The sequence below is a fragment of the Tupaia chinensis genome, unplaced genomic scaffold (assembly GCF_000334495.1).
Source record: "Tupaia chinensis unplaced genomic scaffold, TupChi_1.0 Scaffold138365_1, whole genome shotgun sequence".
NCBI lineage: Eukaryota > Metazoa > Chordata > Mammalia > Scandentia > Tupaiidae > Tupaia > Tupaia belangeri.
This window is the reverse complement of record NW_006198262.1, coordinates 2,844,724-2,864,311: the sequence shown is the minus strand read 5'-3', so window position 1 is coordinate 2,864,311 and position 19,588 is coordinate 2,844,724. Positions and strand designations below refer to the sequence as shown.

At 41.3% G+C, this 19,588-nt stretch overlaps 1 protein-coding gene across 1 annotated transcript in view; it reads right to left on the bottom strand.

Moving 5' to 3' along the window:
- Positions 1-15,673: 15,673 nt before the first annotated feature.
- Positions 15,674-19,588, bottom strand: part of AJAP1 (adherens junctions associated protein 1) — a 153,935-nt gene continuing 150,020 nt past the window's right edge. The window contains exon 7 of the mRNA XM_006161198.3: positions 15,674-16,805. The gene's annotated coding sequence lies outside the window, so the exon portion shown is untranslated. The remainder of the gene's footprint in view (positions 16,806-19,588) is intronic.

Here is a 19,588-nt window from a genome sequence, read left to right as displayed (position 1 = left end):
TTTTATTTGATGCCAGGCATTTAAAATATTACATTGTTAAGTGCATTTTATTGTCTTTCAGAATATGTTGAGTTTTGTTCTGGCTGAAGTTATGTTACTTATAGATCATTGTGATCCTTTTGAGACTTTTTTTTTTTTTTTTTTTTTTTTGCTATAGGGCGCATGCGCTCGCCAGAGAAAGACAAAGAGACAGAAAGCAAGAAATCACCCCCCCAGAGGGGATGGCCATGCCACAATCCCTTCTTCTCCATTTTCCTCTCGGGATCTTGGGCACTCACGCACACGCGACGGGCGTGAGTTTTAAGCCACCGGTTCTGGGACGTGAACTGTGGTCGACTACATGGGAGTCCAGCAACATAGCCATTACGCTAACTGCTGGTCCCTTGACACTGTTTTTAAAATCTTTTAACACAAATCTAGAACAGCCTTTAATTTATGGCAATTTAGTTCTGTTAATAAGGCATAACTCTATGGTCTCCTCTGAGTGTCACAAATGTTAAACAAAGCATCTTCCTTCTGGCTGAACAGAATTCAGGATAGCAAGAATCCTTTTTCATTCCTATTTGGGGTTCTAAGAATTATTAATCTTACAGCTTTCTGGTAGTTCTTCCTCAAGTCTTATGGAGGTTTACACTACGCATTTATTTAGCAATAGACTCCTAAGAACCTCTACAAAGATTTTTTTTTAAGAAGTTTTTGCTATAGGATGCATGTTCTCACCAGAAAAAAGAGAGAGACAGAAAGCAAGAAATCACCCTCCAGGGGGGATGGCCATGCTGCAATTCCATTTCCTTCACTCTCCTCTTGAGATCTTGGGCATGCATGCACATGTGTCCAGTGCGAGTTTAAGTCACCAGGTCTGGGACTCGAACCATGGTTGACTACATGGGAGTCCAGCAACATAGCCATTACGCCAACTGCTGGTCCCTCTATGTAGATTTTTAAAGTTCTTTATTTCATCATGACTCTTTCCTCTTCAGTATTGAATTCTAGAGCTTTCAATCTCAGTTTTCCCAAATTTCAGTCTGTCTCCACCTCATGAAGACTGTTGCTGTTGCTTCAATTTCTACTTTCTATTCCACAGTATGGAATGTACCTCCAAGGAGAAAGCAATCACCTCATTTATTTCTTTTCTATTAGGAATCACAATCCTATCCTGGCAATTGCATAGTGTTTTCTATATTTTATCCAATCTGCTGGGTGTTCATGATGGGAGTATAAGTTTGGTACCATTCTGCTCTGGAAGCAGAAATCTATCTTCCTGTTGACTCTTGAATCAGTAAATACAACCCAGTCTTTTGCTCAGTGTCCTGGTCTCTCATCTATAATAACCTAGATGATATGTCCTGCCCTGCCATTATCTCTGAGTCACCATATTCCAAAGTGAATTCCTTATCTTTTTCTTTCCATCAACTCTTCCTTCTAGTTCCCCTGTGTCTGTCATGCACAAAATCTTGTACATCTTTGAACATTAACTTAATTATCCATCTTCTATTTTTAATCAATTCTAGTTTTAAGGCATGCCAATTCATCCTTGAGGATCTTTAAAATCTACTTTCTTCTGTTTCTACTGAAACCTTTCTGGAATAAGTTCTCATCAACACAGTAATAGCTTTACAAAAAAAAAAAATGGTTGGAGGCTGGGTGATGGCACAAATACAAGAGGAATTAGAATGCCTCTCAATGATCAATAGGGCTCTTCACCCTTGTACAGTCCACATTATATCTGGTGACCTTGCTATTTAAGGGACTATATTAATCTCCTCCTCTACAGGCTCTCTCATCTTTGAAATACATCCCAAATAATATTCCCTCTTCTTAGCCTACTTTTCTTCCCAATTTCTATCCCCATCCAAACTATACTTTATTCAACTTCTACACATTTTTCAGTTTTCTAATTAAATATGCTTTCTTTCAGAAATACTTCCCTTGCAGGACCAGCAGTTAGCGTAATGGCTATATCGCTGGACTCCCACGTAGTCGACCAAGGTTCGCGTCCCGGACCCAGTGGCTTAAAACTCATGCTGGGCGTGTGTGCGTGCATGCCCAAGGTCCTGAGAGGAGAATGGAGGAGAAGGGATTGCAGCATGGCCATCTCAAACACCTGTGGGGTGATTTCTTGCTTTCTGTCTCTCTGTCTCTCTCTCTGGCGAGCGCACGTGCCCTATAGCAAAAACCTCTAAAAAAAAAAAAGAAAGAAATACTTCCCTTGCTTCTTTTCCACATATGGGGTTCAATGGCCTGCTTCTGGGTTTCTTTCCCAATGGAGACTTTCTCTTAGTGCATGGTTTTGAAATTGTGTCTTCCACTAGATTCTAAGATCTAGAGAATGTAGCTCGTGTGCCCACGTATTTGTGGTGTTGCTACAATTATTACACTATTCCAAGTGTCTAGTATAGCCTACACACATGCAGGATGATCAGGAAATATTTGTTAAATAAATAAATGTTTAATATAGTAATAAAGTCAATCTATACACTGTATGTTCTTCATCCCATTAATGGATTCGAAATAGAATCAGAGACTTACAGCAAGTCAGAATTAGAAAAGACTTATAGGTAACTTAGTCTAATCTTCCATTTAGTATAGACATCCCCTTTGCCACTTCCTACTCAGTGGTAAGCTAGCTTGTATTAAATCCATACACTACTGAGATTTTATTCTTTGTCATGACCTCTTGTTCCATGTCTAAACTATTTTATTGCTAGAAATTGCACTAACATTTTGGTCCATATAACTTCCATCATTTGTCTTAGTTTTTCCTCTGCAGTTTTTCTCTGTACCTAAAAGACAAATGTTGTCCTTTACTCCAGTAATAGTGCTTGAGACTTTCTACAGCACTTAAGCCAACTTGTTAATAATAACAACTAGATTAGCTAGCATTTGTCAAGTGTTAACCTGCTCACTTAAATTTTATAACAATCTCACAAGACAGTTCATATTAATATTACTATTTTAGAGATGAAGAAACTTAAGCTTGCAGAAGACCATATAGAGACAGAGAGAGATGTTAAAGCAGCCCCAACTGCTTGAAACCCAACCCAGGCTCAACCAATGTGAGGGGGCCTTCAGTGGATTCCAGCCCTAGGTACCATCTCATGGCAACCACAGGAGAGAACTTGAGGAAGAACCACCCAACTGAGCCCAGTCCACTCTCAGAAAAGCTGGATATAAAAAATAAATAAATAAAATGATCATTTTGTTTGAAGATACTAATTATTGGGTGGTTCTTTATAGAATGGATAACAAATCACTAATCTCATTTCACACTGCTCATTCAGGCCAAAGGGAATATTCATTTATCATCTAACTGTCCATTAAGATTCTGGTCTAGATGTTCATGAGGTAAATGTTTAATACTTTTTGGTGCTGCTGCTATTACCACCAATATTGGTATTACAATTATGGGCCCTGTACTCTGAACAGTCAAATGCTATGGGAGAGCAGAGGTTGAATAACCCCAGAGCAGGGTAAGTAAGGAGGAAAAATGAAAGTCAAGCTGTACCTTAGAGAATATAAAAGTATCTTTCTGGGAGAAGGATTATTTAGGCTAAGCAAACAGCTCAAGCATCAACCCCCCTTTCCCCCCATAGAATCAGTCATATTGGAAGATAAATGGTCCCTGGTTTAAAACATAAGATGAGTGGGGGAGGGGAGACAAAAATGCTGAGACATGAGGAGGAGCCTGTCCAAACCAATGCCTTTTGAGAAATAAAGGCACCTTCCTGATGGCAGAAAACATGCAGTCTCTGGAGAGTCCTTTTTTGATTCTGCTCTGATGTCCCTGCCTATGTGGGTTATCTTACTCAGATGTCAAAAGCAAGAATAACGACCCTCCCACCTTATCTCCAGAGTGAGCGCAGGATCTATTAGATGCTAACAAAAGGGTTACAGCTCTAAAGATATGATCCTGACTTGGCCACTACACAATCATATTTTCAGAACTTGAGTGTAAAGAGTCTTGTTTGGGGGACCAGCAGTTAGCATAATGGCTATGTCACTGGACTCCCAGGTAGTGGACCACGGTGCGAGTCCCGGACTCAGTGGCTTAAACTCACACTGGGTGTGTGTGCGTGCGTGCCCAAGATCCCAAGAGGAGAATGGAGGAGAAGGGACTATGGTGTGGCCATCCTCCTTGGGGAGTGATTTCTCGCTTTCTGTCTCTCTGTCTCTCTCCGTCTGTCTGGCGAGCGCACATGACCTATAACAAAAACCTCTCCACAAAAAGAAAAAAAAAGAAGAGTCTTGCTTGGGTAGACACTCTTGGCTCCTCTGCTCAGCCCAGCATCTCTGACTACAAGTAGGATGCAACAGGATGTGTACCTGAGCTTCTGGAAGACAGCTGAGAAAGGGTAGAGAAGGAGGCAACTACCTCTCTCCACACTCAGCAAAGGAACGCACAGTGCTTTGATGGTTTAATTTGTGTGCTTTCTGTGATGTTTGATATGTCTATACCCATCGATGGCCAGAGCCCAAACCTTAATAAAAGAGAAAGGATGAAATTCATTGTAATGGTAGGATTCACCCTGGTCAATTTTCAAACTACGCATAATGACAGAAGGCATTCAGAGTACATATTTAGGGGAAAAGCAAACAAACAAACTATTGGCCTAAGTATAAACAATGTGGACCCAGAAAGTCTAGATAAAATAGAGGTGGGATGCTACCATCAAGGACAAGATAGAAATATCCCTTTAAGAACTTGGCTTTATCTTTCATTGGATAAAATACGTTTCTTCCAGTTGTCAGCTTCTAACTGCCCTTTTTAGAGACTTTGCTCTAGGGCATGTATGCTCACTGGAGAGAGAGAGAGAGACAGAAAACAAGAAATCACCCCTCAGGGAGGATGGCCAATCCCTTTTCCTCCATTCTCCTCCTAAGCTTTTGGGCATGCATGCAGATGTGCTCCCGATATGAGTTTTAAGCCACCAGGTCTGGAACTGCAACCACAGTCTACTGTGGGAGTCCAGTGATGCAACAATTGTGCCACATGCTGGTCCTCTAAATGCTTTTTATTTTTCCTTCTGGACAAAAAGTCAATTCAAAGGTGTCCATTTTCTGGATGAATATATGAAGTAAAAAATTCTTCCCTTCTCTAGGACTGTCATAAAGACAGAAAATAAATGGATTTAGAGACTCTGTTAAGGCGTTTAGGGCAATATGGTAGCCCTGGAAATTTTGTTCAGAAAATATTAAGGCCATATTTGTGATGAGAATTGAAAAGAAGTGAGAAAGCTGGGTTCATGGCACAGTGGTAATGGCCCTCTCAGGAGAAGCTGCACATCATATAGTGACCGCAGTTCAACCCCCTGGCTCAGACATCCTGAAACACGCTAAGCACACGTGAGAGCCCAAGATCTGACAGGCTGGAGGACTACAGGAAGAGGATCATGGCACTACCAGACCTTCGGGGAGAGGTCTTTCTTTCTTTCTTTCTTTCTTTCTTTCTTTCTTTCTTTCTTTCTTCTTTCTTTCTTTTTTTCTTTCTCTCTCTCTTTCTCCCTCTCATGCTCACATGTACCTGCATGCTCTGGGTACTCCCAGCTTCTTGGGTGCCCTAGCTGCTCACAGAGGCAATTGTTCAAATTCCACCACAGAGGTTGTGAGGGAGATCAGGAGAATTTCTCCACCAGGAATCCCAGCCTCTTTGCACTATAAGGATGCTTGGTCATCTTCCTGGAGGGGCATCTACTGCACAGAGGATGCTTGGAGCATCCTCACTTCCATGGAGCCCCAAGCACTGTGTCCACAATTCTCACTTCTTTATTGAGTTTCCCAGGCCTTCTCCCCTGTAACTTCATGTGAATGAAGACATACTATCTTAGATTTTTTTTTTGCATCTTTTTTATATCTTAGTTCTTCCTCTTCTGGGAGGTTCTTCTTCCCAAAAGTCTTTTGGTTGAAAAAAGACCTCTCCTCCAGAGGGTTATGTCATTTGGCATTTGGCATTGAGCACTGCTTTTTGGCAAGAGATTTAGTGGAGTGGTGAAACTCACAGGTGCTGGAGTTGTGTCATATTGGTCTAAGTTGGGCTCTGTAACCTAACTCAACATCTCTCCACCTCAAGTTCCTCAGGTTCTGTCTCTCACTATAAAGCTAAGATGAATTTCTTGTCTGTTTCATAGCATAGTTGTGAAGAAATGATACAAAGAAAATGGTGTGCTTGGCCCTAGATCTATGGTTAAGAAGGTCACAAGCTCTAATTACAATGGAACCCTGAAGGAGGAGGTGAAAACTCCTGTCTCCAAAAAAAGAAAAAAAAAAAACCCACAAAAACAAAAACAAACAAACAAACAAAAAACCTCCTGTCTCTCGGAGAGTTATGGGTTCTGATTCCAAGGCATTACTTCTTTCTTTTCTCATTTCCACCTGGTCACTCCACAAGGTACATTTTTCTTTCTTGGAAAAACCCAGCAGAGAGGGAGAAAAGTTCAAACCAAGAAGGGGTTATGGCTCTTCCTTTTTAACATCAGAGAAACTTGAGCTCCTTAGCTAGGTGATAGCATAGCAAAATTGCAACTAAACCCAAGCGGAAAAGTCTTGTGTTTTCAACCTGGGACTTGGTTGAATATATTGGGTATGTGTGTGCATGATGGTGATCTAGGCCAGCTGAGACTGGGATAGAACATGACATAAAAATTCTGTTGGGGGTGCCTTTCTCTTTGTTTCTCTCTCATGGGAGAAACAAATATATTTGGAAGAAAAACAAAAATGGCAAGCAGCCCCAGGCAAACCAGAGGGACTGACATTCTGACGGGTTGAGAGAGAAGGAAAGAGAGAAAATAGAGGAAAAGTTAACAGAAAAGGGGGTATGGAGAAACTCCAACCCTGCTTTATAAATCAATGGATTACAACAGCTTTCTGAGCTTTTATGCTGTGCTGAAGGTGTTGCTCCAGGCTTACAGCTATACCTCCAGCCCACCCATCTGCTATTTCTGCAGAACTGGAGCTCAGCTATTAGCTCCCAGTATGTGTGAGTTTATTCCAGCCTTGTTGATAGTCAATATTTGTGCCCAGTTACATTTAAAATAATACTGGCAACTGAATTAGAGCAAAATTCCCTCAGTCACCTTTCCATGTTCTGTGCTAAAGAAACAGACTACACAAGGCAGGTGAGTAATAGTTGGTGCATGAACATCACTCAGCCTAAGATCTTATATGCACTGACATAATGCAGTGGATTAATGATAACTATTGAAATATTATCTTTTTTTTTTTTTTTGGAGAGGTTTCTGCTATAGGGCGCGTGCGCTCGCCAGACAGACAGAGAGAGACATAGAGACAGAAAGCAAGAAATCACCCCCCAGGGGGGATGGTCACACCACAATCCCTTCTCCTCCATTCTCCTCTCAGGATCTTGGGCACGCACGCACACATGCCTGGTGTGAGTTTTAAGCCACCAGGTCCGGGACGCGAAACGCGGTCGACTACGTGGGAGTCCAGTGACATAGCCATTACGCTAACTGCTGGTTCCCTATTGAAATATTATCTTATTTTGAGAGCAACACCTTTGGAGTTGCTGACAGAACCTTGACCATACAGTCAAAAAGAACCCCCAAGAGATAGGATTGAAACAATATCATCATTGACCTCTTTTGCCGAGTAAGTGGAAGAGTTTGATTTGTAGAGTGGAATGTCTGACACCTGGTATTGGACAAGCAGGAAGAGAAGGGGTAGGAGGACTGAATAGGCAGGAAGCAGAGGGGTAGGAGGTAACCAAAACTGAGGATGGTCTGGAACCCATCTGGGAGAGGTTGGGGATTTGAGTTGGTCTGGTGTGGCTAGTTTACCTTCAGCTCTTATTTTCTGGCCACATACCCCACTGCACACTGAGCACCAGAGACCACTCTAATGCTAGTTAATGTTGAGAGTCACTTCCCACTCCACTAAGACCTGGGGTCTCCCTCCTCCACATATCCCTCCAGTTTGCTCTGGAGTTTAAATATAAAAGGATGCAGAATTCAGCATTGCTTCCTGTACCAGTACCAGTACCAGATCTTTCCAAGTTGGTTTCCTGAGACATTGATTCTAGAATGAGATGTTCATTTGCTCTTTGAAAATAACATTCAGAACCATTCAAACAAGCCCGTTCAGTTCAGATAAATCACAAAGGATGGAATGGGAGTTCAGGGTTATATTTCACTTAGAGGACCCCCCACCCCTGGAAAGCACCCAGGGCTTCCCAATTGAAATACAGCTTCCTCCTTAATTTCATTCCACAAGCCCCTTACCCACTGTCAATTTGATTTAAGTGGTAATTCAGTCCTAAAGTGAGCAACATCTTTCAGTGGTTCTCATTATTTTTCTGCATAATGTTATCATATATAAGGACCTGGGCTGAGGGACTCTCACATCCCAGTCATTACCCACAATAAGCCCAGAAAGTCAGGTTTCAAGAATGGAGGGAATACCTAATACTTGGAGCAATTTTAGTATGATCCCTTTCTCAAGAAAAAAAAAAATCTCAGCTAGAGGTCCACAATAATGCTTCATTTTTCCATTACTCTCATGGTCCAAATCAATTCAGCCTAATAGGTGATCTCTGTTGCCTCAGAGAGGATACAAGATAACCCAGGTCTTAGATTGATCTCACATCCCAGTCATTACCCACAATAAGCCCAGAAAGTCAGGTTTCAAGAATGGAGGGAATACCTAATACTTGGAGCAATTTTAGTATGATCCCTTTCTCAAGAAAAAAAAAAAATCTCAGCTAGAGGTCCACAATAATGCTTCATTTTTCCATTACTCTCATGGTCCAAATCAATTCAGCCTAATAGGTGATCTCTGTTGCCTCAGAGAGGATACAAGATAACCCAGGTCTTAGATTGAACTACTTCAGTGCAGGACTTTAACAGAATAGAGGTGAAGCATTTTCATCACTTTTGAGGTGCTTTCATAACTTGACTGACTTTGGAGATGGTGAGCCTCATGAAGCCTGCTGGTCTTGCTGGGACCAGTCAATCAGGTGATTTGTGATTCTGGGAAGGTCTAGCCTGTGTCCATGGCTCATTCAGTGTAAAAACAAACAAACAAACAAACAAAACCAAAAACGCTCTTTATTTTGTGGCTTCCCAGAAGCTGTTTTTTGCATAGAATTGTTCTCAGCCACTATTCTCTGAGTAATTGTCTATAAAACTATCAGCAAGGGGGCCAGCAGGTGATATGGTGGTTAAGGTGCTGGAATTCCCACATGGCTGACCACAGTTCCAGTCCCAAACCTGGTAGCTCTCTCTCTCTCTCTCTTTCTCTGGCAAAACTCATGTGAAAATAATAATAATAATAATAAATAAATAAATGAATAAAATAATTTTTAAAAAAGAAAAAAATACTATCAGCAAGTATTTATAGTTGGCCTCCCTGATACTATACCTTCCAGTATTTCAGTTTCTGCTATAGAGTATAGACATTCAGTATATGTTAAGTGGGACAAACAATGTCTGTGTTTCATAGTCTGGCTTACTTTGCTTAGCATTAAATCTTATTCATTCACTTGTATCAAATGTCAAGGTCTCATGCTTTTTTTACAGCTGAGTAGTATTTCATAGAGTATATGTGAAATACTACATATAGTATTTTCAATCAAGTCATCTGTTCTTGGACATTTGGATTGATTCCATGTCCTAGGAATTGTGAATAATACTGCAATAAACATGGATGTGCAAGTGTTTTTCTTTGGTTATATACCTAAGAGTGGAATTCCAAGGTCATATGGTAGTTCTATTTGTAGGTTTCTGGGGAACCTCCATATTGTTCTCCACAGTGGCTGTACTAATTTACCTTTTAACTGACAGTATAGGAGGGTTCTTTTTTTCACCACAACCTCACCAGCCCTTATCATTTTTTTTTTTTAATCTTAGCCATTCTGACTGGGGTTAAGAGGTATCTCATTGTGGTTTTGATTTGCATATCCCTTATGATAAGTGTTGTTGACTATGTTTTCATATACTTTTTGGCTATTCATATTGAAGGGGATAGATAATAGGGGATGGGAGAGGATCAGGGCAAAAAACAAACAAAATATTTAATAGGCACAAAAATGAAAAGTTATCTGTTGATGATAATGTATATGGTAATGTCTTTGACTTGACCATACTCATGCTAAGAAAAACCATGTTGTATACTGTAAATATGTTCAGTGACTAAATATAAATTTTTTAAAAAGATAATATTTAGAAACAAACAGACAAACAAAAACTATCAGCAGGATGTCTATCTAGAAGTTCCAAAGACAACTGAGCCTACCATCTTCAGCACCAAGGGAAGCTCCAGGAATCTACAGCCTGCCAGCTCTGTTCCTTCATAGCTGCAAGGAACAGAGTAGGATAACTACAGACTGCACCGCTACAAAGACCTAACTTCCTTTCTCCATTTCACTCTTGCCTCCTGTATGTTTAGCCTCACTGCCAGAAATGCTGTAAATCTGAAGAACCAATCTCGGAGGCCAGAGATTCTGCTGCGTCATTTCCTCTGTGTTCAAAGCTGAAGATGTAGGAAACACATGACAGCTTTGGAAAAGAGGAAATACAAAGAACTGGATCTGAACAAATAAGAGAAGTCCTTTTTCAATCCAGACCCCCTTGCCAAAGGTGAGTGGGAGGAGAAACTCTGGGAAAGCCCCACTGAATCACTCAGCAAATTGCCCTGTGTCTCTCGCCCGCGGCAGCAGCTTCTTTGCCCTGAGCCATGCAGCAGATCCTAACTTGGGATCACCCTCCATGCTGCAGCATAAAGTGTGCAGGAGCCTGATAGGAACCTTGGAAGTTCAGAGAAGATGTGAAACAGGAATAAGAAACCACAGATGTAAATAAGTTTTAAAAAGGAAGAGGCAAATCTCCACATTTGCAGCTGCTCTCTGTGCAAGGAATTATGTATTGAATCTCTCCCTTTCTTCCCCCCTTCTTCCCAAGTTTTATTACAGCATAGAACCATGACAGCTGCTTCACCTTTATCTGGCAACCTGAAACCAAAACAAAAACACTATTCTGGGGACAGCCACTTTAAAAGGAAGCTGCTTCTCCTTTTAAAGCCCAGCTGGGTCTCTAAGTAGAAACCCAGCTGCCTTGGTACTAAAAGGCGAGGCTACAACTGTCCCCCATCATTTCCTGGACCAGCCTCTCAGCTCCAAGGGGAGGAGAAGAGACTTGAACCTCCCTTCTGGATATACCTCTGCCCCAGGTTCCTGTTTTTCTCAGGATAGAGACAGAACAAAGAAAAGTGGGGCATGTTTCAATATTAGGGATGGCATCTCTCCGTGTTATAGGCTGAATTGTGCCTCCCACCCCAAATATACAGGGTGAAGTCCAGTAACATGGACTGTGATCGTACTGGGACATAGCATCACTGGAGATACAATTAGTTAAGACGAAGGGTGTCTTAAGGTTAAGAATACAGAGATTAGAGGAACTCCAGCCTCTGAGTTTGGATGTGAATAGTCCATAGGTGAGAATAACTCTCCATCCATAGGGTGGGCCTAGTCCAATGTGACTGGTGTCTATATTAATAAGGGGGAAATTTAGAAATATGTACACAGGGAAAATGCCATATGGAGATTAAAGTGATGCTATCAGAAGCCAAGGACTTAGCAGACGTTAGGAAAGAAGCTCAGAACAGACCCTTCCTTAAAGTCTTCAGAGAGAGAGAATGATCCTGCTTACACCTTGATCTCATATTCTGGGCCTTCAGAACTGTTTGTTAGACAATGCATTTCTACTGTTCTAAGTCACCTAGTTTGTTACAGTAGCCACAGCAAACTAATACACCCAGATTAAAAAATAATAATAACTGGAAATAGAGAGCTCATACTCTGCTTCGTGGGATGCTGGTACTGTCTCCCAGTGTAGTTGCTGGCTTAGAGAAGACTAGATGGTCAGTTCTAGGAGCCAGCCAGGGGTAAGTGTGATGTCTTTGATGATAAGCATCCAGTGTACTCATCCTCTGTATAAACAAGGTTAACTTTAACTTCCCCTAGAACAGGTTTTCTCAATGTCAGCCTATTGATATTTGGGTTTGATCATTGTTATTGGGAGTAAGGGGTGGGGTGTCCTATGCATAGCAGGATGTTTAGTATCATCCCTTGCTTTTACTTTCTAGACACCATCAATAAACCCCTCCAGACATGTGCACACACACACACACACACAAACACCTGGTCGTGACAACGAAAAATGTCTTCAGAAAATGCTAAATCTCTCTGGGGAATGGAGATACCCCTGAGAACCATTGTCCTGAAGGATTCTATCACCCACCATTCCTTCTTGGAACCCAAGTTCTGAGGGAATGCACAGGAGGTACATAATTTTAAAGAGCTCTGACAAGGCACAATGAAAGGCAGCAATATGGACTGCTTCTGCAGCCTAATAGGATCGAGAATCCTGTGGTTTTCTTTTTTTTTTTCCCAAATTGACACCTTGGTTTTCTCCTGAGGGAAGGGAAGGGAAGAGTTCTCAGCTACCACAAAATGCACTGTCTTTGTGCATGTATGCCCAGTATTTTAATGAGCTAGATGGCTGCCTTCTTTACCCTCCCTGTAGTTGGCCGGGTAAAATACTTCCTAAAGAGATTCTGTAATATACCATGACCCTTTAAAGGCTCAGCCCATCTTCCCTGTCGTAGAAGAAAACCTCTATGGTTATTTTCCAGTGCTTCAAGTTTCTGTAGCATTTGAATATTTGGACCCATTACGACCAACTCTGCCAAATTTATTCAGCTATATTGGGACCCCATATTTATTTTCTTGGCTTCAGTTCAAAGACAAGAGCTCTATGCAGTAGTAAATGGACACTAGAATCCCAATTTCCCCCTCTTGCTGGTGAGCAAATTGAGTTTATTTTAATGGTATCCAGGCTGTTGATTTGTTTAAATCAGTTAAATGACCAAAGTAGTATTGTTTTTCCTGCTTGTTAAAGATAGTTATGTATCCCATTTATCAAAGTGTCCAAGGCCATTAAGCCCCTCACTGAGTAAGGAGAGGTTTCCCTGGGGAGTCAGTGGTCACTTCAGCCATCTGTCAGCCCTTAGCCCCACAAACAAATGGAAGCAAGACAAAGACATTGCTTGAAGTCAAGTTGATAGTAATGGTGCTGGAGCTGGATGAGCCACCTGGTAAATGGTTCACTGATGCTCCAGTGGATGAGGGGTGGGCTGGAGAGGAGTGCCACCTACACTCCAGAGCTATTAGGAAGAAGTAATGTACTTAACATGTGTATATAGAATGCTTTCACCCTGCTTTCCATCTTTGGCACTTCTGTATCTTTTAATGTGTTTTATTTTTAAAGAAAAGATGCTGGGACCAGCAGTTGGTGTAATGGCTATGTCGCTGGACTCCCACGTAGTCGACCGTGGTTCGCGTCCCGGACCTGGTGGCTTGAAACTCACGCCGGGCACGTGTGCGTGTGTGCCCAAGATCCTGAGAGGAGAACGGAGGAGAAGGGATCACGGCATGGCCATCCCCCCTGGGGGGTGATTTCTCGCTTTCTGTCTGTCTCTCTGTCTCTCTCTGTCTGTCTGGCGAGCGCACGCGCCCTATAGCAAAAACCTCTCCAAAAAAAAAAAAAAAGAAAAGATGCTGATCCAATCTAGTGATGCAGTTCATAGCAAACTGAACTGCAATACTGAAAACTGCAATACTGAAAACTACATGATTAACCATGCTTTCAGATTCCTGCATCAGCCTGAAAGCACACCATGTGCAGGCATGCCCAATATCCTGATGAGCTGGACAGCTGGGAAAAGGGGTTGCAGTATGACGAAACTGCTGAGGCTCCTCTCTCTCTCTCTCTCTCCCTCATGCATGCACATGTGGTCTCCATTATGAATAAAATAAATAATAAAACAGAAAAAAATGGATTTCTCTAACTTTGTAGGCCTTAGCTTGGGTCTTATCTTTCTGTGCAAGTCAGCTATGCTGATGCTATGAGGAGGCTCTGACTCTGCCTTCCCTCCTCTCTTTCTGCTGCTAGTCCTTGGCTTGTATGATGGTTTTCTTCCCGACAGAAGGGTCAGAAAACAGCAGGCCAATTATACAATGGACACATTTCTTGAAGCATGGGAGGCTGTGGTCAAAGCCAGGGTGGACTAGATGAGGTGCTGTGTTCGGCTCAGCAACCCTATCCTGGCCTTGGACCCTTCCTACACCTTGTCTTCGTGACTTGATCTCTCTCTCTGGGAACTGGGACAACATATTGTGCATATGACTTCAGTATATGTTTGGATAATTTTAAATATGTGAAAAAGTGTCAGACACCTAAAAAAGATGCTTAGTAGATATAAAGTACATCTGGTTGACCAGCATGACTTCACTGAAATGTAAGGCTGCCCTATCGGCCTTACACTCTGAGACTAAGTCTGAGGTTCAGCTGGCCTAGGGGTGAAAAAAACTATAGCCACTGATGCAAGGGCTTCACCTTTAAATCCACATTTGGGTGAAGAATTCTTGCCTCAAACTGGAAGCATAGAGAAGTGCAGCATCCCATTAAGGGACAGAGTGGGTTCTCCTAACTTCAGCATCATCAACGTTTAGACTGAATAATTCTTTGTTGGGAGGCTGTCCTGGGCAGAAGGATGTTTAGCAGCTACCCCACCCTCTACCCACTAGATCCCAGTAGCCTCTCCTCCCCAGTGGTGACAACAGAAATGTCTCCAGATATCACCGGATGGTCCCTGGGAGTACAGTGGGGAAAAAAACACCACACATTGAGAACTACTCTTGCACATGCATAACCTGCCCCATCCACACCTGTCTGGAAGTGTATAGAGCTCTTTCAGCCTCTGTAAATACTGTGTATGTTTGATGTGTCCCTGGTCTCTAATAATGGAGGACCTTGGGAATGTTTTTGCCTTGGCACTGGCACACAATTATAAGCTTTGGGCCCAATCTTTTCCTCAGGGGCCAGGCATTTCCTTCTGTAGGAATCTTTGCAGACATTTGCTGCTCATAAAAGAATTTCAGGAACTCTCACCTTATGCTTGTGGTCTTGTACAATGTGGACGCTTCCTGGTTAATCCAGTGTCAGTTATAACCAATTCCAAGGTCCAAACACTGAGACTTAGAAATATGTTCTTAGTTACCTAACTGGGTGAAGCACTGGTTTGGAAGTCATAAAGTTCTAAGGAGGAAATCTTAGACTCTGAGCAACGGCATAAATACATCAAGGCCCATATTCTTAGGGTAGGTCTCATAATATTGCTAAAAACAAATAAATACCATTTTAAAAAGTCCTTGTGAGGTCATGGCCTAAATGCATAGTGATTCTTTTCTTTTCTTTTCTTTTATATTATGTTTTTTGTTTGTTTGTTTTGTTTTTTAATAGCAACATCAGAGTACTAAATATACACAGGAAAAGTTAATATAGGTGTTGCATTTACAATGTTTTCCAAATACATAGTTTTGAAATACAGAAACAACTTAAAAAAATCCAAAATAAAAGTTCACCTGTACGGAAATCACACTCAGCCACCTGTCCCCCCCACCCACCCCCACCGAATATATTGTGTAGTTCTGTTCATTAACATGATTATGATATGCATTTAAAGAAAACACAACATTAAGCTACAGTAGTTTAACTCTTTCAAGGAGATGATATATAAATATGTTTATAGAGACAGCCGTGGTATAGATATTATTTGAACATGTAAACAGAGAGGTTTTTGTATTTGAAAAATAACAAGTGCTCCATGTAAAAGTATAAATAAACAGTTAACAGTTTATTGTATCAGAAAATAATTTAGGGAAATCAAAATAAACCCAGTTTTGCTATACATGAATAAAGGGGGAAAATAAAGTTCTGAAACATTCAACTTAAAACTTGTGATAAAAGAGGCCACTGTGGCCATTGTTGGTTAATTTCTTGTCCTGTGGTTCAGGTTCATGGTTTGTGAGTTTCTAGTTCCATGTGTGAGCTGATGTGGAGGAGGGAAAAATGGGCTCCATTTAAATTTAGGTGCTGAGACCTGGTAAACTCAAGTGTTGTTTCAAACACACTAGGAGCATCAAAATGGAAATGGATCCTTCTGTTTCTCAGACCTGTGACTCTTAGATAAATGCTCCCAAATGAAAAATCCAGTCAAGGATTTGGATGTTTCTCTATTTTGTTTATTCCATCCCAATGCCCAGATGTGTCCAATGGCCAATGCTTGATGATGTGAAAGCCAACATCCAAATGGTTGACTGCCTTTTCCACTTAATCATAGACACTCTATGAGCAATGACAAGTTTAGTCAATGACAAGTTAAACTGCCAAGGATGTATTTGAAAGCTGATGCGACTTTTTGTAAAACACACATTGGAGCCAGATTGATCACCTATGTTAACCATGGAGAGATCGCTATGACTTGTCCCCACACATTCAGCCTTTAATGAATAATGAATAATTTCCAACAAATTAAACAATGACTGAAAGGTTTCAGATGTTTCCCTTCTTCTTACTTATTGGTGTTTTCTAAACATTTTGCAGTAAATGTTTATTCCTTTTGAGAAAAATGTTAAGACTTTAAAAAAATCATCAATGTATGGCCTTTAGAACTTCTTCCAATATGCAGTGCAACACTGTCTGGGGCTTATTCACATTTGAAGAGATAGGTATGACATGACTGAATACTGATTTTTAGTCCCATTCATCTCTAGTCGATCTATCCATCAATGGTTAAGTAAACTTAATCAACAAGGTCATTGTAGTTCACATGAGGCTTTGTTGTTGTTCTGCTTTCTATTTATGTAATTTTAACTGGAGAGTAACCCTGTCCTGGGCTCCAGTACCCACCATCTTGTTTCTCCAGGGAAGTAGGAGGAAGAAATGATCCAAATGGGGCTGCCAGAAGAAGGAATTAAAAAAAAAAAAAAGACAAACACCTTTTTAAAATAATAATTATCTGGTGACTGAAAATAGTTACATCTCCCCCCACCCCAACTGTAATGTTTCATAGTAAAATTTGGCACATTTCCACTTTGCCTTCTTACCACACTGTTTCAGAAAGCAAAACTGCTGTGAACCATGCTCTCCCATCTTCACACCTAGGGCATGATATAGACATGATATCCCCAGATATTTGCTGAACCTCCTTGTGTGACCTCAGGCCAGAAATTCATCTTTAAGGATCCAGTTATCATCAGTTGATGAGAACTAAATTTCCGGGCCCTTTCACTTTTTGGCTTCAGAGGAAGTCATCCAAACTCAAATGTAATACCCCCCAAAACATGTGACAGAACATATCTGTAGATAGATCATGGCAGTTAATTCAAGAAGGGTGTAGCCAAATGCTCCGTTTGTCATACTCCTAGACTTTTCAAAACCAGCCATCTGTCCTGGCCTTCAAGGCCCTTAACTGGGAGAATTGTGCTTATATGTGGAAGTGACACCTCATCTAAGAGCACCATAGAGCGGCCACCTCCCCAGAAATTTCCAGGGTCATGTTGACTCGCTGTACACTCAAGACACAAGGCCCATGTTGCTTTGTAGACCTTAAATTATACACAGTCACATAACTTGATGTTAGAATCCATATGCATATGAGAGAAATAATACAAAGTTGAGTTCCCAGCCCAGTATACTTTGAAGGCAGAGGGAGAGTCTTCCTTTTGATAGCAGCTGCTGCCATGTTACAGAAACCTTGTCAACAATGCTACTGCCATGCTCACTGCCATACTGTATTTGGTTTTCAGCAGCCTGAGACTTCAGCAAAATCTCTTCTCTCTCTTTCCCCCAATTAGTCCTCAAAGGCTGTAAATTGGGGTTGAGGTATCACAGTGGGTTTGAAATTGTCCCTTTTGGCTTGAGATGGCTGAAGAGTTGAGAAGTATGGGATGATTCTATTAAGAAATGGGAGAGTGGTCCAGGGATTGGTACAATGGTGTTTGCTTCTGCAGTTCCCTATTCAATGATTAAAGCAAAGATACTGAGGGTCCTCAAAGGGTGGATCCTTTTTTAGTGGCTACAAGTTTTCATGGTATATAATGGTGCCAAAAATGAGAGATTAGGAGTATACATTGTTCTTGCTTCTCCTATGGCCAAAGCTGTCCCTGGTTCTCTGTAAGCAGTAACTTTCCAAAGTCAGTAAAACTAGAATTAACTGACAGTATGCCAACCCGAAAGCTATAAACACTAACACTAAGGAATTTTATTGCAGAATTTCAGAAATATGACAAAAGCTAACCAGTATGATCAGTCAGGTTATGTCCACATAAAAATAAAACATCTAGGGAATTGTTATTTAGTGTTGTAAGTATTTGGGTGTTGAATTACACTTGTAAACTCACATCTCCAGGGGATTCTATTTTATGAGAGAGACCACTTGAGACAAAACTAATTAACTTTTATAAAAGAAAATTTCCTTCAATTTGATGCTCTCTGTATCCATTCCTGCCACACATTACTTAACAGATGTTTTACTACAGAATTCATGATATTGACAAGAGTTAATTCAGTCTCCTGAGGCTGTCTTAACTCTCTTGGTTTAGTATATTAACCCACTTAATTATTATCTATGGCACATGTGTGTCCTGACTGCAGCCTACATAGAGAAGATGTAACATGGCCATTCTGTATGCACTGGTCCCCTCCCCTACTATTCACTAGTAGTTTCAATTCTCCCCATTCTAAGTGGCTATAAATCCAAATTTTCCAGATGGGTAAGGTCAGCCCAGTTTATATGATGTCTCTTAAGCCAAGGTGGTCCCATATATGACTTACAATTATAGGTTCATACAAAATTACTCTTTCTATTCTTTGCATAGCAGCTCTTAGAACTGTTAGCAGGGACTGTGATCAAGAGGAAAAGGCAATGGAGCAAGTAGGATTTATTTTATGCATTCAGCTCCTAGACAGACATGTTATCACTGACTATTCTCTTCTGCTGCCTTTACATCTAGGCGTGGGCTGTGTGCTTACAGGTGTAGAGTATGGACCTATTGCTGGGGTGATTGGAGATCCCTGGGAAGAAGCCCCATTCTCATTATTGCCTTAAGGAGTCCATGACAAGCATCTCCTCTTTTGCTCCTGGATCATTCTGTATTCTGGGTGCCACCATGCATATAGCTTTCTCAGTCAACTATAACCTGTGTATTTAACCCCCTGGGGGGGGGGGGAAAACCTGCAAAGGAATGGAAGGAGTGGGGGACATGTAAATACCTGTGAGCCTGGCAGAGCTTTGTGTTTTGTATGCAGAAGGTGAGAAGTGGGGGACATGTAAATACCTGTGAGCCTGGCGGAGCTTTGTGTTTTGGATGCAGAAGGTGAGGTTGCTCTAACAAAGAGGATGAGCTATCATTGGCACTTGAGCATAAAGGGAGCTTATTCACAGGGTTATGTTTCCCAATCAGGGATTGCCTGATCATGGTAACCGATGTAAACTCTGGGATTTGGCTACTGCATGCTTTCTTGTTGAGATCATTCTAGGACGATTTGAGGTCAGAAACAGCTCATTCTTCCTGTTTGTTTGATGGTTGGTATGATTTAAAAGACAGGACTTCCTGCCTAGACCTCTACCCACTCCTCACATCTAAATGTAATCTCTAAGCCCAGGAAGGCAAACTGCACATAACCAAGTTTCATGCTCTTTGAAAAGAAGTGCTGGAATCACATATTTCAAAATGCCA